Here is a 19,128-nt window from a genome sequence, read left to right as displayed (position 1 = left end):
GAAGGCGTTAATTGCTGAAACAGAAAGATCACCGGGCTTCTGTTGAGAACAACTGCACTACTGAATTGCTACTCTCAAGAAGCATATCTGTGGAAGAAAGGGAGGTTGGCACCCCCTTTCATGGACTTACCTATAATACTGTTATTTGTTTGTAACAAGGCATAGTCCTCTCTTTGGCGTTACTTTTAAGGCAATAATTAACAACACATGTTTTTGCCTACATACTATCAGTGGTGGATATGTTATTAAATACCCCTACTTTATAATCATTGTGTCTAGCTTTGTGAAGTGCTGTTTCTAGTTTGCTGGGTACCTGGAGGTTGGCAATCCTACTAATTATCCAATAATGTTAGAATCAGAAGTTTTTAGAACAGCACACTCTTGAGAATAGATAGGTTTGTCCCCATAACAGACAAAATGATGGCATTTTGGGCCTCAGAAAACGTTCTAAAATAAAAGTAGTCCCCAAGACTTGAAAACATGCTAACTAATTTGTGATGTTTCAGTTAGTAGCGTAGCTAGAGCTTCTCAGACTCAAACTGCTGTTTACACCCCAGAGATAATAATGCTGATCTACTTTACAAGGGTGGTTATAAGGACTTTCAGATAAAGTCCTGTACCCAACCACACCATGAAGAAGAATTAAGTGCTGTTTTCTTTGGAGAAGGGAGCAGCGATCCCCTCTTCTGATACAGCCTCCTGAGCCCTCCAAAACGTTGTTCCTGGGGGTTAGTAGCTGCTCAGGAACAGCCTAGTTGGGATCTTCAGAGGGAGGAGAGAATTGTTGGTAGTTGGCTCAGTCTTATATTTGAGTACTGGGACTTTTTTCTTTTAAAAATAAAAACAGCACTGGTGATAATAGTTGCCACAACAAAGCAACGGCTGCATCTTTTTTTAAAAAGCAGATGTGACATTAGTAGGGTTGCCAGCCTCCAGGTAATAGCTGAAGATCTCCTGCTATTACAACTGATCCCCAGCCGACAGAGATCAGTTCACCTGGAGAAAATGGCCTCTTTGGCAATTGGACTCTATGGCATTGAAGTCCCTCCCCTCCCCAAACCCTGCCCTCCTCAGGCTCCGCCCCAAAAACCTCCCGCTGATGGCGAAGAGGCACCTGGCAACCCTAAACATTAGAGACATTCTTTTTAAAAGTCCCAAGATGTGACATTTTGACAAGATTATGACAAAAAGGCAAAATTAAATATATTATTCAAGCAATTTGTTTCGATTCCTTTGACATCCAGAAAGCTTCCAAAAGCTTATTGTTTTAGACAATAAGTAATTATCAAGAGGGGAGCAAGGAGTGTGCATCATCGACGTGTATCAGACTTAAATTTCTTTATCAAGCTATAGGGTGAGTGGCACTAAATCAGTGTATACATTAAGGGACTCTACATCACCCAGCAAGATATTTGATTGAGCCAGAAATGCACGAATCTTTCATAGGTCAGGCAGATATCTGTCCATGCTTGTGTTCCCGATCAGAACGCTTGCTTTTCATCTGCCACCTAAAAAGATTTTTTTTTGGGGGGGGGGGAATTCCATATGACAAAGGAGTAATATCTGGCTAATTGCTGGATCTGCCTGCCCATTCATGGGAAATGTCCGGACTGGTGAAGCCTTTTGGCCTGAGGGCAATCAGTTTGCTCAGTGGCTTTTTTATTATAAAAAATGTCATCAAAATTACAAAAAACCACACTGTTGGTTGCATCCTATTTCAAGGAAACTAAAGGATTTGGGAAAATAGGTCACATGTACTTCATCCCATATCACATGATTTCCATCCAGAAGCCAATGGGGTTTCCGTCCTCTGTGCATTTGAACAAGAGACCCATGTAATTTTATCCATTTGTATTTTTATCTTTTCTCAACGTAGAGTGACCATCTGTTTGAATCCCACATCAAACTAAATCATTTCCAAAGCTGCTTTTTGGAGGTAAGAAGATTTAATATCTTGTTTTGGTGGACCACAACTGCTATTTAAAAAAAGGAGTCTCCTAAGCCAGTGATTGTTACTGAGAATCATGAAGTATGAATATTATGTAGAAAGTTAACTGAAAGATTCCTGAGGTCTTTTTAAGAGATTCGTTGAGTGACCTTCTCAAGAAGCTTGTATGGGTAGGACTTCTAAAACAAGGCATAATGGATATAATGTTTTCTCTTGGAAAGGAAATTAACAGAAAATCACTAGCAGTGCAATCCCATGTGGAGTTACACCAGGCTAAGCCAATTGATTTGAATTGACTTCAGTTGGAGTAATTCTAGCATTGTTCTGTAAACTTAAGTATTGGTATCGTATAAGAGAATTTCTTTATTTTTACATAGCATCTTTGCATAGAACTTAATGCGTACTCACTATGAGAGAACATTCTTTCCATATACGATTGAGCATGTAATATCCTAGGTATGGAGTTGAAGAGAGAAATTTTCTGTTTCATATCTAGAAAAATCATACTTCTGGTAAAAATAAGACATACAAACAATTCAAACAGATTCAGCTCTCACTATCATTATGGATCCCTACCTTATTATTCATCTTGCATTTGATATATATGCAAAAAATTAAATAGGCTAATGTTTTGTGTCTCCCCCCGCCCTCTTTTATAAGGAATGAATAAATTAAAAGAGATTTTTGGGGAAAGATTATCAATTAAAACCAGGGACTGGGTAAGGGTTGAACGCAACGGATTCCTAATAGAAGATCAAACTGCATATTTAAATACTGGGCTTCTGTATCAGCTATTATATCAATTATCATCAGATATTTTGATATATGGTGCTACAGTAAATAATGTCTAAATTTGACGTTTGGGTTGTTTAGATTCCGTTACATAACTTTCAAGAAATTCTATCAAGGTCCACAGCTCTGTTTGCCATGACAATTTCCTTTCTGTAGTTTACCTCGTTACTGTCAATGCAATGCTAAGAACACTTTCCTAGGAGTAAGCCCCATCGAACAGACCTGAGTAGATTCTGAGTAGACCTGCTTAAAATTCCGCTCAATTTAATTTTGATTCATGATAAATCATATCTTATACTGTAAAATTTCAATATACATCTATTATTATATTATCTAAGCAAATATTAAAATTGTTATGCCAATTCATGTGGGGCAAAATGCAGAACAAAAATGTAGCATTTGACTAAAAAATTCCATTACATTTCTAATTTTTAACCTAGATTGTGGTGAAATGTTATTTGCTGTCAAATTCCTTTACAGTTCCATAACCAATTATAGCTTATTTATTTTATCTGAGGAAAATATATTCATAATATCCACCATACTGTCTTCTTTTAATTCAAAGAGCTATTGTGGTATTGTCATAATCTTTATGTATACATAGAATGGAAGATATAAGGATTTGACATCTTTATAAACGTACTGTCCTCATTCCTTGAACGCTAAGTTGTTCTCTAAGTTGTCGTAGGAATGTTAGGATGTTTAAAGGTGCTGTTCTCTTCCGAATGAAATTAGGGTGACTTATGAATGAAATGTATATTGGGGTGCAACGTTATAGTTTTAATCAGAAAGTATTGCTATTTGGCTTTTTTTTGTTTGTTTGTTTTGTTTTGTGATCCAGAACGTCATAGGAATGTATATATCTACTAGTACAAAGAAGAAAATGCTGGGTTATGAATAGTGGGAGAGAAAAATGGCTTCCTATAGCCAAAAAATGTGATAACTGGCAGCCTAAATTGTATCAGATGGGATGCGCACATTGCTTTCCGGTACGGAATGTACATTTCTTTGTCACCGCCGCACTTCTGCTTCTTCGCAGTTTTTCATGGTATGAACAATTACTCCAGGCTCAAGTGTGACCTCGTCTTTGCTCTGTCAGAGACCAGCTTTGGGCCAATTGGACTTTTGAAATGTAATGGAGGATATCAATCAATGGTGTCAGTATTTACTCATTATAGAGTGCAATTAGTTGATAAGATTCGGGTGACTGATTTTTTTTTTTTAATAATGTTAGGACATAGGTTAGGCAATCAATTAATACAATCTCCAGCTTTTTTTATTGCTTAAAAGGCAGAGTTATAGTCGCCGGTGGCTGGCAGAGATGAGAAAGGCAGTGTGCTCTGCCCAAATGAAGAACTGAAGGGAATTAAATCACGCATGTAGCACCTTGGCTGTGCATGCATGAGCCTGTGTGGATCTCACTGTATGCTCATGAACACTCATGACAGGCTCACCTTCCACATAGGTTGCTAGTTAACCCTATTAAGAATACTGGAAATTAATTTGTTAGACAAGAAGCAAAGGTTTTCTTTCAGATTTTGGAAGGGGAATGGGCAGGGGAGGGGGGAAGTGAGATACAGCAGTGTCCAAAGCCATCTTGGATACATACAAGATTAAACTGCAAGAAAGCAGAAAGAACATTTATTGTGATTGTGTACATGTTGGTCCTGCATGATGACAGCCATGTTTCGCTTGGCCCCACCAATCTGCCTCTAGCAGTTTTAGCTAAGAGGTGAATGCCTTCTGCATGTCTAGTGGACAAGTCCCTAAAATTGTTCAGCACAACAGCCCTTCTGTGTAGAGACACTCCTGAGGGAATTTTGACACATGGGGATGGGGGGGGGATCCTGTGGCAGATAGCAGTCATACAGACACACTCCTTCTTTGACTGTGTGTGGACAGGGTTGCCAGGTCCTTCTTCGCTACCAGCAGGAGGTTTTTGGGGCAGAGCCTGAGGAGGGCGGGGTTTGGGGAGGGACTTCAATACCATAAAGTCCAATTGCCAAAGCGGTCATTCTCTCCAGGCAAACTGATCTCTATCTGCTGGAGATCAGTTGAAGTAGCAGGAGATCTCCAGCTATTACCTGGAGGTTGGAAACTCTATGTGTGGAGAGGGTCATTTTTGTGCACCACAATAACGACCCTAATGGAAGTCCAAACATTACCCAAACTACATTCTACTTCGTATCCTAGAAATCGTTCCTGGCCCTTTAAGCCAATAAACCATTTGCCCAGCATATTTTTTTAAAGGCAGTTTCCTCTCTGCGGCACCAAGGTGACTGAAGCGATCCTAAAAAGAAAAGCCACCTTTTTCCCCAAAGCACTTTCAGATAATTATTGTGTTGTCATCTTAATGTACAACAGTCCTGTAAGGTAGGTCAGTATTAAACCACAGATACAGTTGAGAGGTGCTTGCCAAAGGCCACTCTGCTGAGTGTGGGAGGAGGCAAAATCTGGCGGTCATAATCATGTGCCCAGGACTTTAAGTGAGGGTTTCTAGAGGCGCAAGTGAGTTATAGGAGAACGTGCACAATCTGAAGAATCCTTTGTATACCTGGAGATGGGTTAGTTTGGAAAAAAGCTGCCCAATCTGACCCAACATCGTTCAAATCTATTTATGATGAAGCAGTGATTAACTGTGCACCAAACGATCCCTTCCAGCAAAGCTATCTACTGACAATTGAACCGATTCCCTCCCTGTTTCCAATGTGCTTCATCGCACAGCTGATCAATTGGACAGTGTCTTTTTAATTAAAATAAGCCAATTAATTTTGGTTATCATGTTACTTAATAAAAACCTGCTTTCTGCAGAAGCGGTCCAATCCAGCATACAGTTAATCCCTGCTGGAATCAATGAAAATGAAATAGACATAACTGCACTAGATTGCACCCAAAGAATAAGTTTTTTTTAAAAAATCTGCTTTTGAGTTTAATCCAGGCTGAGATTTAGGTGAAGTGAAAACAGATCTAGAGTGACAGTTTTAGAGCTTGCTGTCAAGGTCTGAAGTCTGAGCGTGCTGCTCGGTTTAGAAAGCAGTAGATGCTGAAGAGCCGCCTAATGATCTTCTGAATCTATTGTTTTAGCTAGCAAAATAATCAGAGGTAAAGAGGTTTAAGGGGTTAGCGAACTACCATTTTACCTTCCATCCCAGTATCTTGTTTTTCCCCCCAGTTTAAAGCATCTCAATGCATCAAACGATGCTTTTCAGCCTAGTTCCTGGAGAGGACTAGCAGCTATTCAAAGGGTTTATCCTAGTTTTTGAATACTTAGCCGCATCAGAATGGAGGGTGGGCGAGGGGGTGTCCTATAGGGCTGCTATGGGTCTGGGATCGAGTCTGCCCTCCCGCCAACGTTGCGCCTCACCCCAGCTCAGCAGATTAGAGGCAAAACCACAGCAAAGTGCCTGATGTGGGTGTCTTCATGCGTGCATTTGCATTGCCGGGCACGCTTGAGTGACACTGTCTCATCCTTTGCGTTGGACCAGTGACTCACTTTCCAAAAATGGTTGGCTCAGCTGCCACTGCATTGCCTGGCATCGAAAATGGGTTTTTGAGATGGAGTGCTAGTCCAAATTAAGCGAGTTCCTTTAGAGCCAAATGGCTAAACCAGCAACCTTAAAACTGGAATTTATGGTACACTTTCATTGCAGGAATTGAAACCAGTGCTGGGGAGTTGTGTGTGTGTGGCCGTGCGTTAGGGTTGGCAACCTCCAGGTACTAGCTGGAGATCTCCTGCTATTGCAACTGATCTCCAGCTGATAAGAGATCAGTTCCCCTGGAGAAAATGGCCACTTTGGCAATTGGACTTTATGGTATTGACGCTCCTCCCCAAACCCCGCCCTCCTCAGGCTCCACCCCAAAACCTCCTGCTGGGGGCGAAGAGGGACCTGGCAACCCTAGCGTGTATAAAGTGCCGTCAAGTCATAGCTGACTTATGGCGATCCCTTTTGGGGTTTTCATGGCAAGAGACTAACAGAGGTGGTGTGCCATTGCCTGCCTCTGCATAGCAACCCTGGTATTCCTTGGTGGTTTCCCATCCAAATACTAACCAGGGCTGACCCTGCTTAACTTCTGAGAACTGACAAGATCAGGCTAGCCTGGGCCATCCAGGTCAGGGCACTGGGGAGTTACAAGAAGCTGTTCTTGGTTTGTCAAAAGTTCCAGTTCAGTTTGTAGCATTTCCAGTTAAAATGTTGGGAAACAGCAGTGGGAAAGCTTTGTTCTTTGCCTCAGACCTTGAAGATAGGGTTATCAATCTTAAGGTGGGGCATCTTGGAATTACAAATGATTCCTATTCTACAGGGATCATTTGCCTTGGAAAAAATGGCAGATTTGGAGGGTGGATTCTGGCATCTCATCCCCACTGATCTCTTCTCCCCCTCCAGGCTCCATCCTCCAATCTCCTGGAATTTCCCAGACCAGATTTGAGAGCCTCAACGAAGAGCTGCTGCCAGTCAGAGAATGTTATGGGGCTCCAGAATCTGAATACTGGGCAGCTTCCTATAAACACCATTATCTTCCCAGTTGTTAGCACTGTGTTTGGAATGATCAATTTTAGAGGTGGAGCCTGAGGAAGTTAGGGTTTGGGGAGAGGACTTCGGTGGGGTATAATGCCTTAGAGTCCACCTTCCAAAGTGGCCCTTTTCTCCAGGTTAACTGATCTCTGTAATCCCAGGAGATCTCTAACCACCACCTGGAGGTTGCCAACTCTAATTATTGACCGTAAGGAGAGGACTCTTCTCAAGAGATGATGCATCTCAAAAGGCCTTTTTCCCATTGGCCCAACGTGAAAGAACAAAACAGATGACCTCTCTGCCCATATTCACTTAGGTTGACAACACTAATTTTGCTCAGCTGATGTCAAAAGAGTCACAGGACAGCTTTGGGTCAAACGTGCTGCAACCTGGGGCAACCTTATAGCATTCAGATTCACATTAGATTCTTTCACTGCCCATCACACGTGGCCAGGCCGCATCAGAAGAGCAATATTCTTCAGCGCATCAATGGTAAATACATGCACAAGTGCAATGATTATATAAAGGTTTGCATGTGAGCTTATGTAAAAGCTCTCAGTGCAGAATGCGAAAATATAGTTATGCTAATCTTCGTTAGGTTTACGTGGCACATGCGTGGAGATACGGCCGTGCGTTTTTCAACGATTAAAAAGCAAGCAAAACCATGAAAACGAGGCCATAAAGATTGCTTTGCTCGGGAAACGAGAGGATTTGAGGGACGTGACTAGATGAAGAGATTGGAAGCCAAGGCCGATTATTTGGAAGATATTGCCTGCGGGATTAAAGGCAGAACAGCAAATGGGCTCGGGCAGAGAGAATCCCAGATGTGGAGGTCATTGGCAGTGGCATTTTGTTCAGTTAATAATAAAAAAGCAATGGAATTGTGCCACAGCTGAGCAGAATGACTTTATCCACTGTGCTAACAGATGGGGGGCAGCAGCCATATTGCATTTACAAATTGCTTGGAAGTTAGCCAACCGATGTTTAAATATACAAAGTACCCTTTTTTCTTGTCTGCATACAGCTTTCCTTCAGTCACACAGTGAAGAGTGTTGTGATGTAATGGCAACTGCTACCAAAGCCACCTTAAAAAATCTGCACAGCTAGGGTTGCCAACCTCCAGGGACTGGTTAAAGGGAAAAACAGCACCAGCTCCAATTAACAATAATCAAACTGAATTTTATAATGATTACTCAAAAATAATTCAGTATTGGTGTACTATTCTGTACATTTGTCAGTGATATAATCAAAACAGTCACAACCAAGGTGTCACAGGTTACCCCACCAATGAAAAATAAAAGTATTATAAACATCAAAATGAAATAGAGTCCAAAATGTACAATTCGAGTTCAAATCAAAGTCCAATACTGAGTCCTCTTAAGAGAAAATGAACTGGTTCCGGGAAGATCCAGAAACCATCTGGTATGAAACTTGCAATAATGACGGTGCATCAAGGTCCAAAGTCCAACAAATCCAAGACAACACCTCCGGATTTGAGTGTGTTTCGCCTGGAAAGAGCTTCTTCAGTTGATTAATCAATTTTCATAAGGGTACAACGACCTCAACTTCTTCAGTTGATTAATCAATTTTCATAAGGGTACAACGACCTCTCAATTTTCATAAGGGTACAACGACCTCTGTAATAAATAAATATATCCAACAGAACCATATTGTATCCAAATTCCAATTAAGAAAATTATTATTAATAAAGAACCACATATATATACATACCAATGACCAGCGGCCCCACGGGCTCTCCTAGCTTAATGCTGGTAGTGTTGGCTCAAAAGTAAACACTAATTATAGACAGAAACCAGCTGAAACTAATTGCAGAGGCAAGTGGAGAAGGAAAGAGCAGGAATGAGAACTAATGAGTCTTAAAGAGATGCCTTATAGGAAACAACTTAGATCAAATTCATTGTTTAGACCTTTTTGTTATCATAATGCAAAAAAACGGAGGTCTGTGTCGGAGTGGCCCTTCTCAAGGAAGTGGGCTGTGAGCGGTGCCTCCAGGGTCTTAGAGCGTATCCTTGTTTTATGCTCCCCAATACGCAATTTTAATTGGCGGCGTGTTGACCCTATGTAAATTAAAAAACAGGGGCAAGTCACAGCCCACTTCCTTGAGAAGGGCCACTCCGACACAGACCTCCGTTTTTTTGCATTATGGCAATATAGACCACGTAGGTTTCAACAAGAAGACATAACAAAGATTCTTCATAGACGTGAAATGCAGTTTATATATTTATTCAAAACTCTCTCTCCCGCAGGTCTAAACAATGAATTTGATCTAAGTTGTTTCCTATAAGGCATCTCTTTAAGACTCATTAGTTCTCATTCCTGCTCTTTCCTTCTCCACTTGCCTCTGCAATTAGTTTCAGCTGGTTTCTGTCTATAATTAGTGTTTACTTTTGAGCCAACACTACCAGCATTAAGCTAGGAGAGCCCGTGGGGCCGCTGGTCATTGGTATGTATATATATGTGGTTCTTTATTAATAATAATTTTCTTAATAGAATTTGGATACAATATGGTTCTGTTGGATATATTTATTTATTACAGAGGTCGTTGTACCCTTATGAAAATTGAGAGGTCGTTGTACCCTTATGAAAATTGATTAATCAACTGAAGAAGTTGAGGTCATTGTACCCTTATGAAAATTGATTAATCAACTGAAGAAGCTCTTTCCAGGCGAAACACACTCAAATCCGGAGGTGTTGTCTTGGATTTGTTGGACTTTGGACCTTGATGCACCGTCATTATTGCAAGTTTCATACCAGATGGTTTCTGGATCTTCCCGGAACCAGTTCATTTTCTCTTAAGAGGACTCAGTATTGGACTTTGATTTGAACTCGAATTGTACATTTTGGACTCTATTTCATTTTGATGTTTATAATACTTTTATTTTTCATTGGTGGGGTAACCTGTGACACCTTGGTTGTGACTGTTTTGAATATATCACTGACAAATGTACAGAATAGTACACCAATACTGAATTATTTTTGAGTAATCATTATAAAATTCAGTTTGATTATTGTTAATTGGAGCTGGTGCTGTTTTTCCCTTTAACCAGTGTTTTCTCAGCACACATTGTGATTTATTGAGATTTAACCTCCAGGGACTAGCTGGAGATCTCCTGCTATTACAACTGATCTCCAGCTGATAGAGATCAGTTGTACATGAGTAGAGGGATTGCTTGTCAAGAAATACTGGAGGAGGAGGGTGACAGCCCAGTGGAAAGTATCTGGGTGAGAATAAGGGAAGGAAGGACAAACAGTATTGTGGTTGGAGTCTGCTACAGACCTCCTGACCAAAGTGAGGAGGTGGACGCTGCCCTCCTTGAGCAGATTGACAGGGTATCCCAGTGGTTCCCAAACGTTTTGGGCCACCGCCCCCTTGGTTCCACAAACTCAACCCCAGTGCCCCCTAACCTATCCTTTAAAAAACATTATTCAAAATAGGGGTTCACATGACTCACTGAAGAAGATAATAACAATAACATTTCAAAACAGTAACAATTAACTGCACATCTATTCAAAATCAAATTAAAACGTTTTAGTTGAAATTTATTCAACTAAACTGATGAACTTGATCCAGTGGTACCAGCTATTCAAAGTCTTGGGGGGGGGGGGAATCTGATAGTTTCTACCAAATTTGCCAGCATGGTGCCATAGCTTGATCTATTGTAAATTAGTGAACAACACAGTTGAAGGGCCCCACCTCTAGCGCCCCCTGCTGCGCCCTTGCCTCTTAGTGCCCCCTAGGTATCCACTGGGGGGTTATCCAAACAACAAAAACTGGTAGTTATGGGGGGTTTCAACTTCCCTGATGGAGACAAACTGCAAAGTGAGCCCAGTCACACAAGTTTCTCACCTGCCTGGCTGACAACTTCCTTCATCAAATGGTGGAGGTAGCTACGAGGGGCTCAGCCATACTCGACTTAATATTGAAAACAGGCAAGAGATGGTAGATGAGGTGAAGGTGATGGGGACCTTAGGGGGAAGTGACCACGTCCTCCTAGAATTCCTTTTGCTGTGGAGGACTGAGGAAGTTCATAGCCATACATGTCTGTTAGCTTTTGGTAGGGCAGATTTTAATAAACTTAGAGGCATGATGAGAATCATTCCATGGGCAAGACTGCTGGAAGGGAAAGGAGCAAGTGAAGGGTGGACTCCTATTTATAAAAAAGGTTCCAGCAGGGACCCAGGAAATTACAGGCCAGTTAGCTTAACTTCTCTTCCAGGTGAATTAGTGGAAAGCATAATTAAATATAGAATTGTCAAGCATATAGAAGGGCAAGCCCTGCTGAGCAAAAACCAACATGGCTTCTGTAAAGGTAGGTCCTGTCTCACTAACCTGTTAGAGGGGTTTTTTTAAGTGTCAGTAAGCATGTGGACAGGGATGAGCCTGTGGACATTGTGTATTTGGATTTCCAAAAGGCTTTTGACAAAGTCTCCTACCAAAGACAGCTAAGCAAACTTCATAGTCATGGGATAAAAAGAAAAGTCCTCTTATGGATTGAGAGCTGGCTGAAAAATAGGAAGCAGAGAATAGGAATCAATGGTCATTTCTCCCAAGGGCGGGATGTGAGCAGTGGGGTCCCTCAGGGATCTGTGTTGGGACCAGTGCTTTTCAGCCTGTTCATCAGTGACCTGGAGTTGGTGGTGAACAGTGAGGTGGCCAAGTCTGCAGAAGACACCAAATTATTTAGGGTGGTTAAAACAAAACTGGACTGCGAAGAGCTCCAAAAGGATCTCTTCAAACTGGAGGAATGGGCATTAAAATGGAAAATGAGATTCAATGTGAGCAAGTGTAAAGTGATGCATATTGGGGCAAAAAATCCCAGCTTCACATATGCAATGATGGGAATCTGTGCTGGCAGCGACAGACCAAGAAAGGGATCTTGGGGTGGTAGTGGATAGCTTGATGAAGGTGTCAACCCAGTATGCAGCTGCTGTGAAAAAGGCAAATTCCATGCTGGCCATAATTAGACAAGGAATAGAGAATAAAACTGCTGCTATCATACTGCCCTTGTACAAATCTATGGTGAGACCACACTTGGAATACTGTGTACAGTTCTGGTCACCACACCTAAAAAAGGATATTGCGGAGCTTGAGAAGGTGGAGAAAAGAGCTACCAAAATGATCAGGGGGCTAGAGCAACTGCCCAATAGGAGAGGTTAAAATGCTTAGGGATGTTCAGCTTGGAAAGGAGGCGGTTAAGGGGAGACATGATAAGAGGTCTATAAAATTATGCATGGTTTGGAGAGAGTGGACAGGGAGAAGCTTTTCTCCCTCTCTCATAATACTAGAACGCGGGGTCATCTGCTGAAGCTGGAGGGTGAGAGATTCAAAACAGATAAAAGGAAGTATTTCTTCACACAACGAATAGTTAAATTGTGGAACTCTCTGCCCAGGATGTGGTGATGGCTGTCAACTTGGAAGGCTTGAAGAGGGAGTGGACATGTTCATGGAGGAGAGGGCTATCCATGGCTACTAGTCAAAATGAATACTAGTCATGATGTATTCCTGTTCTTTCCAGGATCAGAGGAGCATGCCTGTTATATTAGGTGCTGTGGAACACAGGCAAGACAATGCTGCTACAGTTGTCTTGTTTGGGGGCTTCCTAGAGGCCCCTGGATGGCCACTGTGTGAACAGACTGCTAGACTTGATGGGCCTGGGTCTGATCCAGCATGGCTTTTTCGCACAGAAAAATCTGCACAGCCAATCAAATCTCCAATAGTCAATCAGAAGCCTTGCTGGGCAAAAGCCCTACCTGGCCCCACCCATTTCCTAAAAACACTTGGAGGGCACCAGAAAAGGTGTCTCCGGGCACCATGTTGGGACCTCTCGGATAGAGTTTTCACTGAGAGGGGAAAGAATTATTTTGCCTCTGCGTGTTCTGTAACTTTGCAAAACAATATTGCATTTCTCATAGATTGCGGGAAAGAATCTGGGGCTAAAAATGTCTGCCTGCAATACAGCTCCTTAAAAGAAAAAAATCTGCAAAGCGCTAAGCAAAAACAATGTTGCTACACACCCATTGTTTGGGTTAAAATGAGTTGTACAGAGCTGGTTGAGCGTAACACAAAGGCTGGCCAGGAACAGAGGAAGTCCAAAGCCCGGTTTCCGTTGCCACTGGAAGTGGCACTACTTGATAAGATTAAAGGGTTGGAATTTGGGCTCCAAGCGGGAACACCAGGGCACAGGCAGCCAGTCAAGGAGAGGTTTTTGGAAGCGGGCTGCTGCCAGCTTTATTTATTCCCTTTAAAAACAAAGGATAACCTGCCTTTCGTCCTTCCAAACACCAAAGCAATCCTAGAAGAACTAAAACAAAGATGTATGTGTAAAGTGTAGTCAAGTTGCAGCTACTTTATGGCCGACATATGACAACCCAGTAGGGTTTTCAAACAAGAGATGTTTAGAGGTGGTGTGCCATTGCTTTCCTCTGCATAGGAACCCTGGTATACCTTGGTGGTTTCCCCATCCAAGTACTAACCAGGGCCAACCCGCCGAAAGAGATCAGTTCCCCTGGAGAAATTGGCTGCTTTGGCTATTGGACTCTATGGCATTGAAGTCCCCTCCCCAAACCCCACCCTCCTCAGGCTCCACCCCGCCCCCCCAAAAAAACCCCACTAAGAAACTAAGAAACACCTGGCAACCCTAGGGTATCCTCATATTTTTATACTAGTCCACTCATTCATATGGAATGAAAATGGGGATCAAGGGCCTTTGAACAAAGCCGAGCAAAGGGAACAAACCCTTCCCATGCCGTACTTCACTGTGGTCGGTCTGTCTGTCTGTCTGTCTGTCTGTCTGTCTCTCTCTCTCTCTCTCTCTCTCTCTATCTATCTATCTATCTATCTATCTATCTATCTATCTAATAGCTGTGCACTGTTAAGTTGCAACTGACTCATGGCAACCCCAGGACCATGGGATTTTAAAGGCAAGAGATGAGGAGAAGAAGAAGAAGAGTTGGTTTTTATATGCCAACTTTCTCTACCACTTAAGGAAGAATCAAGCCAGCTTACGACCACCTTCCCTTCCCCTCCCCACAACAGACACCCTGTGAGGTAGGTGGAGCTGAGAGAGCTGCAACTAGCCCAAGGTCACCCAGCTGGCTTCATGTGTAGGAGTGAGGAACCCAACCCAGCTCACCAGATTAGCCTCCACCGTTCATGTGGACGAGCGGGGAATCAAACCCAGTTCTCCAGATCAGAGTCCACTGCTCCAAATCACTGCTCTTAACCACTATACCACACTGGCTCTCAAACAGAGGTGGTTTGCCGTAGTCTGCCTCTATGTAGCAAACTCAGTTTTCCTTGGTGGTCTCCCAACACTGCTTAGCTTCCGAGCTCTAACAAGCTCACTGGCATCCCTTTGGCGAATGCTGAATCAGGGCCATGCAGGGTGCCGTAATATATACAGGGTTCCTCGTTTGTTACTTATTCCCCAGTGCGCTTTCTTATATTGCTAAGCACCTCCTTGTGTCTGCCCCACTATCTGGGTTTGTAATTGCCTAAAAAACAGCAGCCCTGTCTGAAATTGTTTAGAAGCATCCCTTGGATTAAGCATGGACCATTACTCAAAACTTCATCTCAATTAATCTAGAATTCTTAGTGTTTTAATCAATTAATTAATTTTGCCTTAATTTAAACGTTTCAAAGTTTCAGTTTTTCTAAAAAGAGTCTTGTGACTGTGACAGTACGCTTGAGCGGCTGCGACAAACAGGTTAAATGGTTAGGAAAAGCCTGAAAGTGGCTCAGGGAAAGAATCAGTTGTCCAGGGACTCGTCCCGAAGGAACTGCTGGAGAGGTTCCATTTCTGGCGTGAAGACAGAGAGCTGCGTCTGTCTTTGATGGTTTAGGTACCATGTGTCCTGCCTCGGGGCACTTATGGGACTAACAGGCCCAGGGGAGGACCTTGCAGGGTTGAAGCTCAACTGAACAACTGAAACCCCATCTAGGGCCGGGTTGCATAGATTCCTGTTGAGAATCTATGCACCTGCGGTCTCCAAGCTCAAATCAAGTCCAGGTGGCGCCTGGAGATCTTCTGGAATTACAACTGATCTCCAGTCCACAGAAATCAGTTTCCCTGGAGAAAATGGCTGCTTTGGAGAGTGGACTCTATGGTATTACACCCTACTAAGGTCTGGGTTTGCCAGGTCCCTCTTCACCACTGGCGGGAGGTTTTTGGGGCAAAGCTTAAGGAGAGCGGGGTTTGGGGAAGGGGAGGGACTTCAAGGCCAGAGAGCCCAATTGCCAAAGCAGCCATTTTCTCCAGGTTAATTGATCTCTATTGGCTGAAGATCAGTTGTAATAGCAAGAGATCTCCAGCAAGTACCTGGAGGTTGGCAACCCTACTAAGGCCCCTCCCCTCTCCAAACTCTGCCCTTCTGAGGCTTCATACTAGGGTTGCCAGACCCCTGCCAGGGGGCAGCTGATTTGGGGGCCTTCCCTCCGTGCTGTTCAGCCCAGCACTGTTCAGATCCCTACTCCTACACACAAAGCCAGCTGGGTGAAATTGGGCTAGTCACAGCTCTCTCAGCCCCACCCACCTCACAGGGTGTCTGTTGTGGGGAGGGGAAGGCAATTGTAAGCTGGTTTCATTCTCCCTTAAGTGGTAGAGAGAAAGTTGGTATATAAAAACCAACTCCTCTTCTTCTTCACCCGAAACAGCCTCAAAAGAGATGAGGCAAGAGCTGGCAGATGAGGCCATCTGGTTCCATTGGTTGATACTTCCTTATCCCCCCCCCCCCCAAGTTAAATCTTTATTCTCTTTGGAAAAAGAAATTGGAGGTATGAACGACTCTAGGCATGCATTGCAACTTCTGGGAGCCAGATATAAATAATGAGAATGCATTGCAATTGGGAGGGTTTTTTTTTCAAAAAATTATAATTTCTATAGATTAGCATTACTCTGAGCATAGGAATGAACTAAGACATGATATAATGATACTCCCTGGATGTAGAGGGCAAGGGAGAGGGCTTTTGGTCTGATCCAGCAGGGCAGTTTCTACACAAGGGCCAGCCAGATGTTGCCAGGAAACCCACAAGCAGTAGAGAGAGGCAATAGACACCCACCTACCCACCCAGCAGCAGCAGCAGCAGCAGCTTTGGTGTTCAGTGGCCTCTGAACATGGAGGTTCCATTTATTTATATCAACAGCTAACAGCCAATGACACACTGGTAGAATGCCAAAATAAAGCAATGACGCTCTTGTTTATACCTTGTTCATAACCAGCATGGTGTAGTGGTTAGGAGCGGTGGACTCTAATTTGAAGAACCTGGTTTGGTTCCCCACTCCTCCACATGAGCAGCAGCCTCTGCTCTGGAGAACCAGGTTCGATTCCCCACTCCTCCTAGGGTTGCCAGCTCTGGGTTGGGGATTACCTGGAGATTTGGGGGGTGGAGCCTGAGGAGGGTGGGATTTGGAGAGGGGAGGGACTTCAGTGCCATATAGTCCAATGGCCAAAGTGGCCATTTTCTCCAGGGGAACCGATCTCTATCACCTGGAGATCAGTTGTAATAGTGGAACATCTCCAGCCACCACTTGGAGGATGGCAACCCTAACTCCTCTACATGAAGCCTGCTGGGTAACCTTGGGTCAGCTCCATCTACCTCACATGTGCAAAGATTAGCATGAGTTATTTAGAATATGGATGGCTTGCCTCATGTGCATTGGGGTTTAATAATTTCAAATTTGTAGGCTCCTAGATCCAAAGAACATTTATCAAAGGCTGACATCTATTTGGTGTTTTAATTCATTGCACCTATTTGAAAGCAGGACTCCGTGCTGTTCAATGCTGAGGAATTTGGATGCAATGGACTACACATAGGTGTGATTTCATTTTCCTAGCAAGGGCAGAAATAACTTGAGCTATTCTGGTGTTCGCACCTTTTTTATGGAAAGAGCGCGAATGTTTCACCTTCAGACTTTTCTAGTAACTGGAATATCCTGGCCTGTGCGTATGCCAAATGTCAGTGTCCAAGATGACGGTGGCAGCAACTGAATTATTGTAAGGTACATTTTGAGTTCCCCATTTTGAAGGGAGAAGTACAAATGCTGCACATTCTTTTCTCTCTTATTTTTAGCAGTTGATTCAACTTCACATTTGAGAATCTAGCTCTTCAGGATGCACCCAAACAGGTTTAATATCGCTTTTGATGAGCCAGTTAATCACCAGAGCCCAAATATATGGACGCGTGCATATGCACAAACAAAACACACAAGCACACTTGTGCCCTTGGGCCTCAGTGGGTTGAATCCCATCAATCTGTTCCTTTAACAGGGTTATTTTGTTTTCATATTTTGGGGTATGGTTTTTGGAAAACAGTGCAGCATTTCTGATGGTGTTTGGTCAAGTAGTGAGGGGCCATGCAGACAGAGGATGCCCAGGCCTACAGTCTTTTATGCATGGCTGTTTCACTCACCGTCACCCCTCCAACGACTTTGGGTCTCCCCCTGCACTCTCCTCCCCCCTCTGTGTTTTGCCCACGTTTTCAGAGACCTGTTTTATCTCAAATTTGAAAATGTGGGCAATACATGGGAGGAAAGCAGGGGGAGAGTGAGACAACCGCTGACTGTCAGAAATGGCAGGCATCATCAACACAAAGATCCCAAGTCAACGGAGGGGTGATGGAAAGTGAAACAGCCATGTATAAAAGACCTATGAGTTTTAAGCACTTTTAAACGCTATTAAGTATCTTATTCACAGTTAGATTTTTGCATTACATGTGAGCTGAAGAGGAGCTGCTATGGCGTCCATCTTAGAAAAGAAGAAGAAAAGTTGGTTTTTATATGCCGACTTTCTCTACCACTTAAGGAAGAATTAAACCAGCTTACAATCACCTTCCCTTTCCCTCCCTTTCCCTCCGCTCACCTACTGTGAGGTAGGTGGGGCTGAGAGAGCTCCAAGAGAGCTTTAACTAGGACTGCCAGCCTCCAGGTACTAGCTGGAGATCTCCTGCTCTTACAACTGATCTCCTGCTATTACAACTGATCTCTGTACTTAGCTATACAGTGTAACATGCTGAAGTGACCAAAAATGTGGATTGCTGTTTGCTTCTTCAAGATGTATTCCAGCTACTGCACTGACGAGGGAATTCAGTGCCCCACATAATATACCCATCAGAGAAAGAGCTTAGGAACAGAGAATAGAGAAAACTGATTTATTGTGTTTAACAGTTCAGTACCCACATCCTCCTGTGTGTGGCCAAGGCTAGCAGAAACTGACAGAGTTTATTAGAGGGTTTATAATCCTACAGGAAGACTTCATGATAAATTATGGCTGCGGGGGGGGGGGGGGAAGGAAGAGAAAACCCAGCAAGAAAGAGCTTGGCTCATCATGTTTTGATAAAAATAAAAGGCACACATTCTGAATTGCGTAAAGAGAGTAATATATTCAGGAGTTGATAAATTGCCAAACTAAATCGAGGACCTAAATGCAACAAACATTTCAGGGCATACGGTTTTGATCACTGAAGGCTGATGTTCACATTGCGGTCTTCATATGGAAGTCTTCTGGGACTACTCTGCATCTTGGTGGCTCCTTGTGGTGACTATAGTCTGCCAGAGCTTTTTGCCACCAATTGCCCTGGAGACACAGAAAGTCTTCCTGATGATACTAGCCTCCAACAGAAATGGAAAGTGTTTCCATTGTCGTAGTAGACCAGGGCCCCCCAATGTGGTGCTCGCGGGTGTCATAGCACCTGATGACACCTTTTCTGGCACCCACCAAGTGTTTTAGGAAGTGGGCGGGGCCAGGTAGGGCTTCTGACAATCGGAAATTTGATGGGCTATGCAGATTTCCTTAAATGCTGCTTTGGCAGTCACCTCTTCGCAACCGGGGGGGGGGGAGGAGGAGGAGGAGGAGGAG

The 19,128-nt window shown here is 43.3% G+C and overlaps 1 protein-coding gene across 1 annotated transcript in view; it reads left to right on the top strand.

The window, feature by feature from the left end:
* Positions 1–1,811: 1,811 nt before the first annotated feature.
* The window catches only part of PCBP3 (poly(rC) binding protein 3), a 66,357-nt gene continuing 49,040 nt past the window's right edge, over positions 1,812–19,128 (top strand). Inside the window, exon 1 of the mRNA XM_056856065.1 lies at positions 1,812–1,936. The gene's annotated coding sequence lies outside the window, so the exon portion shown is untranslated. The remainder of the gene's footprint in view (positions 1,937–19,128) is intronic.

This window comes from Euleptes europaea, chromosome 10 (assembly GCF_029931775.1).
Source record: "Euleptes europaea isolate rEulEur1 chromosome 10, rEulEur1.hap1, whole genome shotgun sequence".
Taxonomy (NCBI): Eukaryota; Metazoa; Chordata; class Lepidosauria; order Squamata; family Sphaerodactylidae; genus Euleptes; species Euleptes europaea.
This window is presented reverse-complemented; position numbering and strand designations above follow the sequence as displayed.